Source organism: Gambusia affinis, linkage group LG21 (genome assembly GCF_019740435.1).
Source record: "Gambusia affinis linkage group LG21, SWU_Gaff_1.0, whole genome shotgun sequence".
Taxonomy (NCBI): domain Eukaryota; kingdom Metazoa; phylum Chordata; class Actinopteri; order Cyprinodontiformes; family Poeciliidae; genus Gambusia; species Gambusia affinis.
In genome coordinates, this window is record NC_057888.1 from 17,280,994 (window position 1) to 17,291,963 (window position 10,970).

Below are 10,970 nucleotides of genomic sequence, written 5' to 3' on the forward strand. Positions count from 1 at the left end.
TTTGCATGGCACAGATTACTTTTTTTTTTTTTTTTCCTCAGGAACATCAATGACTCAAAAGCACAACCTGACAACTTTCCCAAGAGAAAAATAAATATGCTGCTGCATGCAACCAACCCCTGACCCAAATGCCCTAGTTTGTTTGTATAATATGCGATCCGGTGTAAGTTGGATTTTTTTTTTTTCTGATACCTTAATTCAATCTGGATAGACTCACACAGAGAAAGAGAAGCAGTTAGAAGATTTAATGATACAAAAACTTTGGCGCTCGAACCCGGCGGAAGACTTGTGAGCTGAGGATCACCAGGCAGGTGATCGGTCCAGGTTTAGCTCAGGGTAGTCTTCCCCCCGGTCCGAATACTGGTGGTGGAACGGAGCCTTGAATGAAGGAGCAGAGAGGAAGCTAGGAAGATGTCCCTGGGATGATGGTGGAGATGGGGAGGAGGTGGGTCAAAGCACAGCTGACGAGCGAGAAGATCCAGGGAGGCTTGTCCTTTGAAGGGATCCGTGAACGACGATTGGTTGAAGCGGTGCGGCGCACCTGTCCTGATTGGCTGCGGCGGGGGCGTGGTGAGTGTCTGATGTGTGACGGCTGTGTTTTGTCTCCCAGCTTGAATTTTCGCCTAGGCTTCATAATATATACAAGCTGAAAGAGATGTACACCTCCACAGACATTTAGTTCAAACCTTAAAGCTGCAATATGTAACTTTTAGAAGAAGCGATATTTTTTTAATAACAAAAATATCGATAATTTTTTTTTTGTTTGTTTTTTTCCTCAGGAAAATTTAGGTGATTATTAGAGGTCACCTCTGTACTTGTAATTGTGTATAGTTTGGGAACAATTTGCAATAAGTTCAAAAGCTGTGAACTGAATTCTTGTTTTCAGAGGTCAGAGGAGTTTAAGAAATAAGTCGATGCGTCATCAAAAGGTCAAAATTGATCTGACATTAATAGTGCTGATGAGTGCATGGTAATCAGCGCCGCGACATAATTAGCTTTCCGAAAGCAGACCACTCTAGCGAGTATACCTCTGTCGCTTCTTAATCCTTGGTCCTCGTCTTTCAGGCCTGGACGGGTCACAAACCAAAATCAACCTAAAAGCAATTCAGATCGCCACTAAGACATGGATGCTTGTCGAAGCGTAAGCATCCAGAGAAAATGCACAGTGACGCCGTGCTAGCTCCACACCCACAGCCCCTGGATTTAAATCACAAACCTTTTTATTTATTTATTTTTTTGGCTCTGTGATTTAACAATGCGCCGCTTCACCCTTCCTGGAGACGCCGTTTATGGTAAACAATGAACGGGAGTTGTGCCCATAACTCAAGCTATGGCGGGGCTTGGAGTAATTTATGAAGATGTCTCTGCCCCTTCTTTTTATCGTAATAAGGGTAAAGATGAATGGATATGATGGCCGCGGTGATGACAGCATTTTTCAGGGAGCGGAGGAGGGATTTTCATGCACTCAGCATGAGGCTCTCTCTGAGGGCTCCAGACTTATCGTTTGGCATTTCCATCAGCCTGCGGTGGTGATAAGATGATGGAAGGATTTAAGGGAAAACTGCCATTTCTTCCATCTCACTGCTGGCTTTCTGTCTTCGCCGACGTGTCTTTGGGCAGGATGTTTACTTCCTAGTGCTTGATGGGGAGTGTTGAATGTGTCTCGATGCGAATAAACGCATTCGGTTTCTATTTGTGCATATACACGCTCACTTAGACATTTTGTCAGTTCTTAAATGCAGAAGGTAAAAATGTGTACCACAAATGTCCCATTAAACTGCAGGTGAAACATAAAAGCATGTGATTTTAATAATCTCCTTTATTTAAAATTTTCTAATCAGATGATTTCAGTCTGACAAACATTTGTTCTCTTTCCTTTTGCCTTTTTTTGTTTTTGTTTTTTTTTTGTCATTTATCAGTTCTAGGGATCAATACTAGAAGTGCCACTCGGTAAAAGCCCATGCATCACCATTGTTTTCCAACTCTTCCACTTTAAAAAGAAAAAGAAAAATCCCATCAGTGCGACCTAATTGAATCAAAATGGCCCTGCGGAGAACCCCATTAGCATTGATTTTCCCACTCCTCCTCTGTGAACACAGCATGTGGCGGTTTGGATGTCTGCCTGCTGAAAGCAGCTGATCCAACTCTGTGTGTTTGACAACACTCATGTTTATCTGATCCCAGTAGCAGCTCTGGGTCGTTTCCCCCCACTTTACGAATTCTCATCCCATTTCATCCCTTCCTGCCTCCGTTTCACACCTGCAAAATTATAAATCTCCCTTAATACTTAAGCTATTCATTCTGATTAATTATTATTTTCATGAATAATGGAAGTGAATGTCAAAACATTGCTGAGAATTAATTCAGTTGTATTATTATTTAAAAATTTCCTTTTGGGCCAGTTCAATTATGAAATTTCTTGATTAAACCAAAAATATTTCTAAGTCACTTCCTACTGGGAGTTATTTAATGTGGACTAGGTTTTAAATATATAACACTATATATTTAAGTTATAGTTATTAATAGGGTAAGCAGCACCATTCAAATCTAAAAACTCAAGTTAACATCTGTTAATACAGCTTTGTATTCCAGAAATGCTACGTTTAAACTGAGTCTCCTGAAAAGCTCAAATTAGCTAAAACAGTTGCCGCCATTTGGCTAGCTGTTAGCCTTCACTACATTTACAGCATCCTTACTCTAAACCCTAACGTCTAGTCTCTATTGTGAACATGTTAAGTGTTTGAAGACATAAAATGAAGAGAAATATCCCCTTTTGTTGTTAATAGTAGTTAGCTACACAACGATTAGCTAATCTTAGCTTTCCAACTTGTAGCTACAACAGTTGAGGTGACTCATCGTAGCTTAAACATCCAAGACAAATTCAGTGAAGCTATTCTGCTTGCTAGCAAAAATATTCCTGAGGTTAATTCCTAACCTGGAATGTCTTGAATATCTAAATAGAGTAAAAGTTGTTAAAGTTGTTACCTGACTGAACTTTTACTTTTTACTTGCAATAGTTGCAGTATTTTTATATTTCATGACATACATAATGTAAATTGATCAATTTTAGCTCAATTTTTAGAGTTTATTTGAAATCTATTTGCTATATTTGCCACAGTAAGCTAAAGTACTGGTACTTATTAGGTTTGTTTATTGTAAATAGCTGCTACTTTGTATATTTTAGTAATAAGACTATCTATCATTTTGTAATTTTGGGAACAGACCTGAGAATTTAAATGACAGCAGGTAGGACAAGTGAACTTTGGTGATAAAACTGTCAAAACACCGGCGTGTTTCTGAGAAATTCTTTCATAAGTTCAAATTTCGAAGAATTTTTTGACATCACACATATTAGTATATATGGACACACATTTGGCCTCTGTGGAAGAGTATTATGAAAAAAAAAGGCAACATAATTTCTGTTTTCAGTTTGTCACAAGCCACAAATGGGGCATGTGGGAAAAGATGCTCTGGATAGATGAAAGTCACATTGGGTTCTCAAACTGAGAAAAACAAATAACGCTAAACACACTACTGGTCCAACACAATAGTGGGAGTATCATGCTGTGGGAATGTTTTCGATGATGTCGGCATGTGGAAAAACGTGAATGGTCATATTTCAAATTAAATTTTAATTGCAAATTTTAAAATACTTTATCAGTCTGAAAGGGAAACTACATATTTCAGCTACTTTTGCTCAATTTCAACTGAAAAGTAGTTCAATAAAGTACTTAGATTATTTAAAATGGCCTCGTTTATATATTGCTCTATTTATGCAGCTTCTGTCAACATAAAATTTCTTTTTTTAAATCAGGTGCTTCTTTTTCTACAAATCCCAGAATTATGTGTCTTTAGTCTGTGGCTTACATAAAGGATTCCTGAAATAAAAAAACTCATCCCGTTATGTAGAACAACAGAGCTCAGAGTTCATCGTAGCTGAGGGGATAAATTGACGTTTTACTGTCGTTCCATTGAATTGGCCCCGAAGTGGAGCCGCTTTGTTTCAGCTAAATTAATGTCCATTGCTGTGAAAAGTCATTTTGCCCACCTGCAGTATTGATTATGTGGTACCTGTCAATAATCTAATTGGGCTCATAATTAATTTCAAATTAATGCCATGCTGGATTAGGCCCATAAAACTAAGTGTCTCCGACCGGCTTTGTGGATTTGCCTGTGAACGGCGCACAAAATTCTTTCTTTCTTTCTTTCTTCTTCTTTTGCCATCTGCCCAAATTTGACTGCTCACCCATAAAATACAAATGTATTTATGTCAATGTTCTCTACCGCTGCTGTGCTTTAGCTCCATTGGTCTTCTGTTTAACTCTTTTTTTTTTTTTTCTTACGAACTTCTAACATAACTTCATACGGCCTATTTTTAACAGCTGCTTTCTTCTTACTGCTTTTCTATCAAGTATCAATATCTTTTTAATGATCGGCCAGAAAATCCCAATCCATGCATTCCTAGGTTTAGGCAGTTTTCAAAAATATCAATCATTTTCAGCATATCTATAGTCATCTAGGAAGAGTTTCGATGTAATGTTCAAAAGGGCAAAAAGATGTTTACTGATTTGAAGAGATTCTTCTTTTCATAGATCAAAATATATACTAGGGTGTTGGAGGTATTTTTCTAATTCCAGACTTTAACTCCATTAAAACTCTGTGACGAGACTTCATTGGATGACGCTCTCTTCCAATCTTATTGAACTTGAGCTATTGTGCAAAAAAGAAAGGACAGAAACGTCAATTTAAGTTTGAAAGCTAGTTCAGATATTCCATGTGGCAAAATGTGAACAGGAAAACTTGTGAATACTTTTGCAAAGTACCGCTTGACACGTGCCAATTTCTTTAAATAAATCAGCATCAGACCAGTTTTCAGCTGAAGTCAAAAAAGACAAAGGAAGGAGACAACTGCCTGGACATTTTCTTTGATAGCCTCTAATTGTATCGGGAAATCACAGCCATTATCCCCACTCAGACTCTGCCATGCAATATGCATTTTATGAGAAACATCCACAGCCGTTTCGGCAAAGGTGGGAGTTTTGTTGCCATGGGGCGGCTGAAATCAAATGCAAATTTTTATCTCGTCGGTTGCCTTCACTCTTTTCCCTCTTCACAGCGTCCCTCACTCCGTCTCTCACCCGCGATTCGGCGAGTTTCATTGCCTCCAAGGGGGCTGGAAAATGATCACACCGTGGGCGTGATGACCTCACAACATTGTCGGTCGCCGCGGTAGATAATTATCGTGTCAGCCCGAGTGCAAGTTGTGCGGCTTCACATTACACGGTGTGACGTGCCTCAATATGAAAGCAGAATATTAACTGTCACCAAAAGCGGGACGAGAGGTTAAACCGCGAAGCAGGTAAAGCTGCCATTTAGCAACATTTAACAGAACCGACGGACGAAATCGACGCCTAGAAGGGTTTCCCACGCAGTGCTGTTACCATAGACATAATTTATGAAAGCGGTTTTGAGATATTCTACAGTTTTTAAATGATCATATTTATTTATTTGTATTTATTAAAAAGAAAACAAGCTATCTTAACCAGTGATGTAAAAGTAAAACTGCCTCTGTTTTAAATTTTGATGCTTTTCATAAAAATTGAAGACCGGGTTTGCAAATTAGGTTAGGGCTAGTAAATCTTAGTGCAAAAACAAGGATTTAACATGTAACACTGTTCACTGAGCCGGCTTGATTCAATGAACTTAAACTGACTTTAATTTAACTGTGGTAAAAACCCATATGTTTTTAGTCAGCTTTCACTAACCACACACGACCCGATAACTGCACAATCAGTAAAACATTCAAGTAGACGTTATCTGACAACTTGAATCAGGCAAAAAGTTTTCAAAGACTTACTTATGACCTGATGTAAAGAAATGTAAGAGTAAATTAAAAACAACGTCATTGACATCTATCAAACTGGAAAGGGTTGCAGAGCCATTTCTGATGTTTAGGATTCCAGGAAAACCATTATCCACAAACAGAGAAAACTAAGGGAAAGTGCAGCGGCTAACCTACCAAAATTAATCAAAGAGTGAACAGTCAACTCATCCAGGAGGACCGAAAATAATGCAAAGCTACATCTAAACCACTGCCGACCTCAGCTAAGGTCAGTGTTAAAGCTTCAATCAAAACCATGAGCCAAATATGGTATCCATGGAAATTCTCAAGGCCAAAAACAAGAATGCAAAGGACCTTCACAGATTAGCCAAACAAAATATCTTGATATTCCCTAAAACCTTTGGAAAAATAGAATGTGGAGCGCTGAGAGAAATGTGGAACCTTGCGAACTCTTGTGTTAAGAAACATCCCAAGTTTTGAACATTTCAAAGAGGAACAGTTCCATACATTATTATGTATCATATTTCACTAGCCACACCCATACATTCTCATGTCTGGATCTGTTCTCTATATGTGAAATGCTAGCAAGACAAACCCCCAAAAGACTTGCAGCTGAAAGTGACCAGCCATGTTTCATGTTTTGTACCGTTTTTCACCACCAGGGGGCTGTATTTCATTTTTTGTGTTACAGCAGCAGCAGGTACGGGGTTAATCAAGGTGAAGTGTGATTCTGTTAAGATGTTGCTAATGAGAAGAGGAAAACGGTTTACTACTCCATTTAGTCTTGACATCTGGCGAGTTTTCTTTTCTCTAGATGGAAATGTCAACTTAGATTTAAGTTGTAAAAGGACATAAGTGGCTTTTGGAAGTGGAAATAAGATCATCTTAGTGAACTTTGAGTGCAAAACATGAAATAATGCAAACAAGGATTTTAATCACGACAGTGGCAATCGACTGTTGTACACATTTTTAACTCAGGTGGCGCTGATTACAAATGTACAAGACACTTCTTAGATTTTTTTTGATCCATATAAATCTCCATCATTTTCTTTTCCACCTTACAGACATGCACTACTTTGTGTTGGTCACCTAAAATCTTAATAAGATACACTGAAGTTCCAAGTGTTAACATTATTAGTTAATTATATATGCTTTTCATTTGAGCAGAACTCCATTACCAGCAGTTAAAATGTGAAAATGGAGTCATTTAAAATGTGTTTAATGATCATTTTAGATATATGAAGAGAGTTTCCAATACCCTGCATGTTGCTCGTTTCTCATTCTACTGTAAGGTTTTCATGTCCGGCATTTATTCCACTTTTGCTGCTGAAATTGTGACAAGGCGTGCGTGTACATGTATGTGACCTTAGCTGTAACTCGTTCTTTGATCACGTCTTCTTAATTTGCTCTCTGAAATGATTCCTGAAAGCCCCACCTCGTGGTTTAATGTGCAGAGTCCTTCGGGAGCTGAAGATTGCTCGCCAAAGGGCATCGCTCAAAACATTTTTCACACGTCACAAGTGCCGTCACGAGGTCCAGCTTGACAGCTCAGGACTCCCTTCAGCTGCGACGATGCTTGTTCTGAAGCCACAACAGTTTGTGCTGAAAGTCGTTAATCTTCAGTCCATATTTGTCTCTGGATGCCAAGTGTCATTTTAAATGCTCACTTAAAAAAAAAAAAAAAAAAAAAAAAAAAAAAAAAACTTTTAATTTTTTTTCACTTTTCCGTCTTCTGCTATAAAACAGCCTCCTTTGAAAACATTTAAAGGACGAATGAAAGGAACGGCATCTATTTGAAGGCCTTGTGTTCCGGCTCCGTTTTCGCCGCAACACGGCAGAAGAAACGAAGCAACAAGGTGGAACGCGTTCCCCACCTTTCATCTCCCGACTACAAGGGAAGAAGGAGGACGAAAAAAAAAAAAAAAAGTAAACCAAAACAAAAAGTAATTGCAGCCTCCTATCAGCGAGGTTCCCTTTTCATTTCATGTTGCGACATACAGGCGCTGCTTATTTCCATATGAAACGCAGAGGAGCTATGCACACATTTGGACTGTTTCTGGTATCTCGGCGTAGCGTACCGCGAGGTTTGAGCGCGTTCGTGCGGCGAGTGACGCCTCATGATTGAGGTTTTGTTAAGAAAGCCATGGGTGTTGGAACTGCGTCTAAAACTAACCAAAACGGCTCCTCCACAAAGGAAGGAAGCTGGGTTACTGATTTCGAAAAGGTTCTAAAAAAAATAAAAGAAAAGTTGTACAGTACCTTAAAATGTATTTATACTTTGTCACTCTTTGTCACGTTACAAGCACAAACTACTTCTGACTTAATGCTACCGACACGGAAGACAAATGATAACGTTTTTTTCTGCGTTTTATCCAAACGATCTTTACGAATCATGGCGGACATTTTTCTTCTAGTCCCTTTGAGTCCATGTCACAGTACACGGATGATCAACGAGATTGAAATCTGGGCTGTGACTGGGCCATTCTCACACTCAAATATGCATGGACCTAAATTGTTTCATTGCACCGCTTGCTGTGTGTTTAATGTTCTCGCACGAAAAGATGACCCCACACCGTTCAGAGGAAAAGCATTCCCACAGCATGACTCCTCCACCAACATGTCATATGTTCAGTTTTGGCCTCATCTAACCAGAGTGCCTTTGTCCTCATATTTGCTGTCTCTTCTACACGGCCTGAGGCAAACTGCAAATTCAACTTTTAATGCTTTGTTGTTGTTTTTTTCCAACAATGCTTGATTCTGTTTTTGATCCCTTATAGTCTCTAAATTTCCTCTAAAAGAACAGAAGAACTTTTCTTAAGCTGGGATTAAAACAGTTGACTTCGGTAGTCAGTAGTCTTGTGCCGGATTTTTTATTTAGGAGTATCAGAGTAAAGACAGACAATCTGAAGTGTTGGTGTTTTTCCAAGGGGTAGGAATACTTTAGTAAGGTACTGCATGTATAAAGACAATGTCCAGAACTGTTTAAAGTCATTTTAAAAAATTTTCTGTGGTTTCTTTCTTTCTACGTCTGCATTTTTTGTTTTGTTTTATTTTGGGGGGGGTTTTTTGCTTCCTTTTCAAATTTATTGAATTGAAAACTGGGCTTTACCTGAAGGATTGATGGTCGAATCCCATCCAGAGATGCCAAAACGTTTTACTATTTGCTGAACTCGCAATGCTATGTTCATCACTAGCGTTGTTATGAATTTCCACAGACTCACTTGTATCTTGTTTTCCACTAAAGTGTATCAAAGAAAGTGTCCTAATTTGTATGTTTTGTATGCACACACAAAGAGAACTATTTCAGTAGATACATTTTTGTTGAAGAAACCTTGAACTCTGATCTTGAAGAGCTACAGATCCAAGAAGGCAAACGAGCTCCGTCCTCTTTTACCGCCATCGTTGAAGTCTAACTACCTTCCCAAAGTCACGATTGTCTTTAATCGGCTGTCCAAGTGAACACTGCTGCTCATTACGTAGGGTATAAATAAGTTATCGGTCCTTTGGAGCAGTTTGCACCAACAGAGGAACTAAAGACCAGCAGCCTGGCCTTGTCAGCTGAGGAACGTGCCTGTTTTAACCCAACAGGAAGGTGAAGCCTCCTCCCAGGAAACAAGAGGTTCTGGTGAGTTGAGAGGTAATATGCGTGCAGTAAAACAAAGAGCAAACAAACGTCAATGTTCTGAGAGAAAGAAGTAGAGAGGTCATTTTTGATACAACTTCTAATTTAGGTTGAAGGCCGTGTGTTTGACATGCTCTGACTCTAGTCTCTATCATTTGGCATCACTTTTTTTCTTTTTATTCCACCTTTTCAGAAACTGAAGATTTATTAGAAAAATGTATGCAAATTGTCGCATACACGAGCCCATTGTCATTCTTTTCCTGTTTCTCCTCCACTGACAGCGGCTGACAGGTCTGGGCTGCTGAAACAATGAATCTGAAATCCTTTCCGTTCCTGGAACTGATCCTTTCCTGGCAGATGATCCAGGAAAGGATCTTGCTGATTTCACTGACATATGTGTCTCAAAGCTCATTAGTGGTACCTTCACTCAGATAGAAGTCACCTCTGTGGTTGGTCTGACCCCATATCTGTTTAAGCTGCATAAAGCTAAAGTGCAACAACGGTTTTTCTGTCTCTCTCAGGCGAGCTGTAGTGTTGATATATGTCTTTATCATAGTGTAGTTGAATCATGGTTTATACTGCTTTAAAACAAACGTTTTTGGTGGATTCTTCTTTTATCCACCAAAAACCGGATCCTATCTCCTTACGTTTCCCCAAATAAACTTGCTGTCCTTTACATTTTTACAGAACTCTGGTACTGGTAGGTTCTCTTTGGAGGATTGCCACCCACTCATTAAAGCTGCAGAATGTAACTTTTGCAAGAAAATATTTTTACATATTTGTTGAAACTGTCACTATGTCCTGACACAGTATGATATGAAATGGATAATCTGTCAAAACATTGAGTTCCCCTGCCTTCTAGTGAAACTACAAACAACCAATCAGAGCCAGGAGGAGAAGGAGCTTAGCTCTGCCAATCATCTGAAAGTAAAAGGATTATGGCACAACTACAAAGCTGCTAAGACACTTCTAAACCCAAACCGTCATCCTACAAATCTGAAAAAATGTTCAAGGACTTTGGTCCGATGAGACCAATGGTAAACTTTTTGGCCCACTTTCAAAATGTCCTTGGTAGCAAAAAGCTACTGTACCTCACTGTCAACACACCATCTCCACAGTGAAGTGTCATGAAAGATCCAGTCAAAGTCCAGACCTGAATCAACCTGGGAACCAGCGGCGGGGTGACCGTTGAAAATCTGTCACAGACACGCACTGTCATATCTGACCGTGAGCTATTTCTGTTGAGATTTTTGGCAAAAACTCATCAAGTTTAAACATGACAAATTCTTTAAAAAAAACTTAAAGTACAAACACCTTTTGGCGAAAGCGAGAAAGGTTGGAAAAGAGTCATTCATTATCAATGACTGCAATCAGTTTCTCTTTCTTTCTCCGAAAATAACCCTATTCCCTCATGACTCAAAGTCTCTGGGCAACTTGAGATATTTCACCCTAGTTGCATCACTCTCCAGATCGCCTCTCTCTCCTCTGATGTTTCTCGCTGGAATA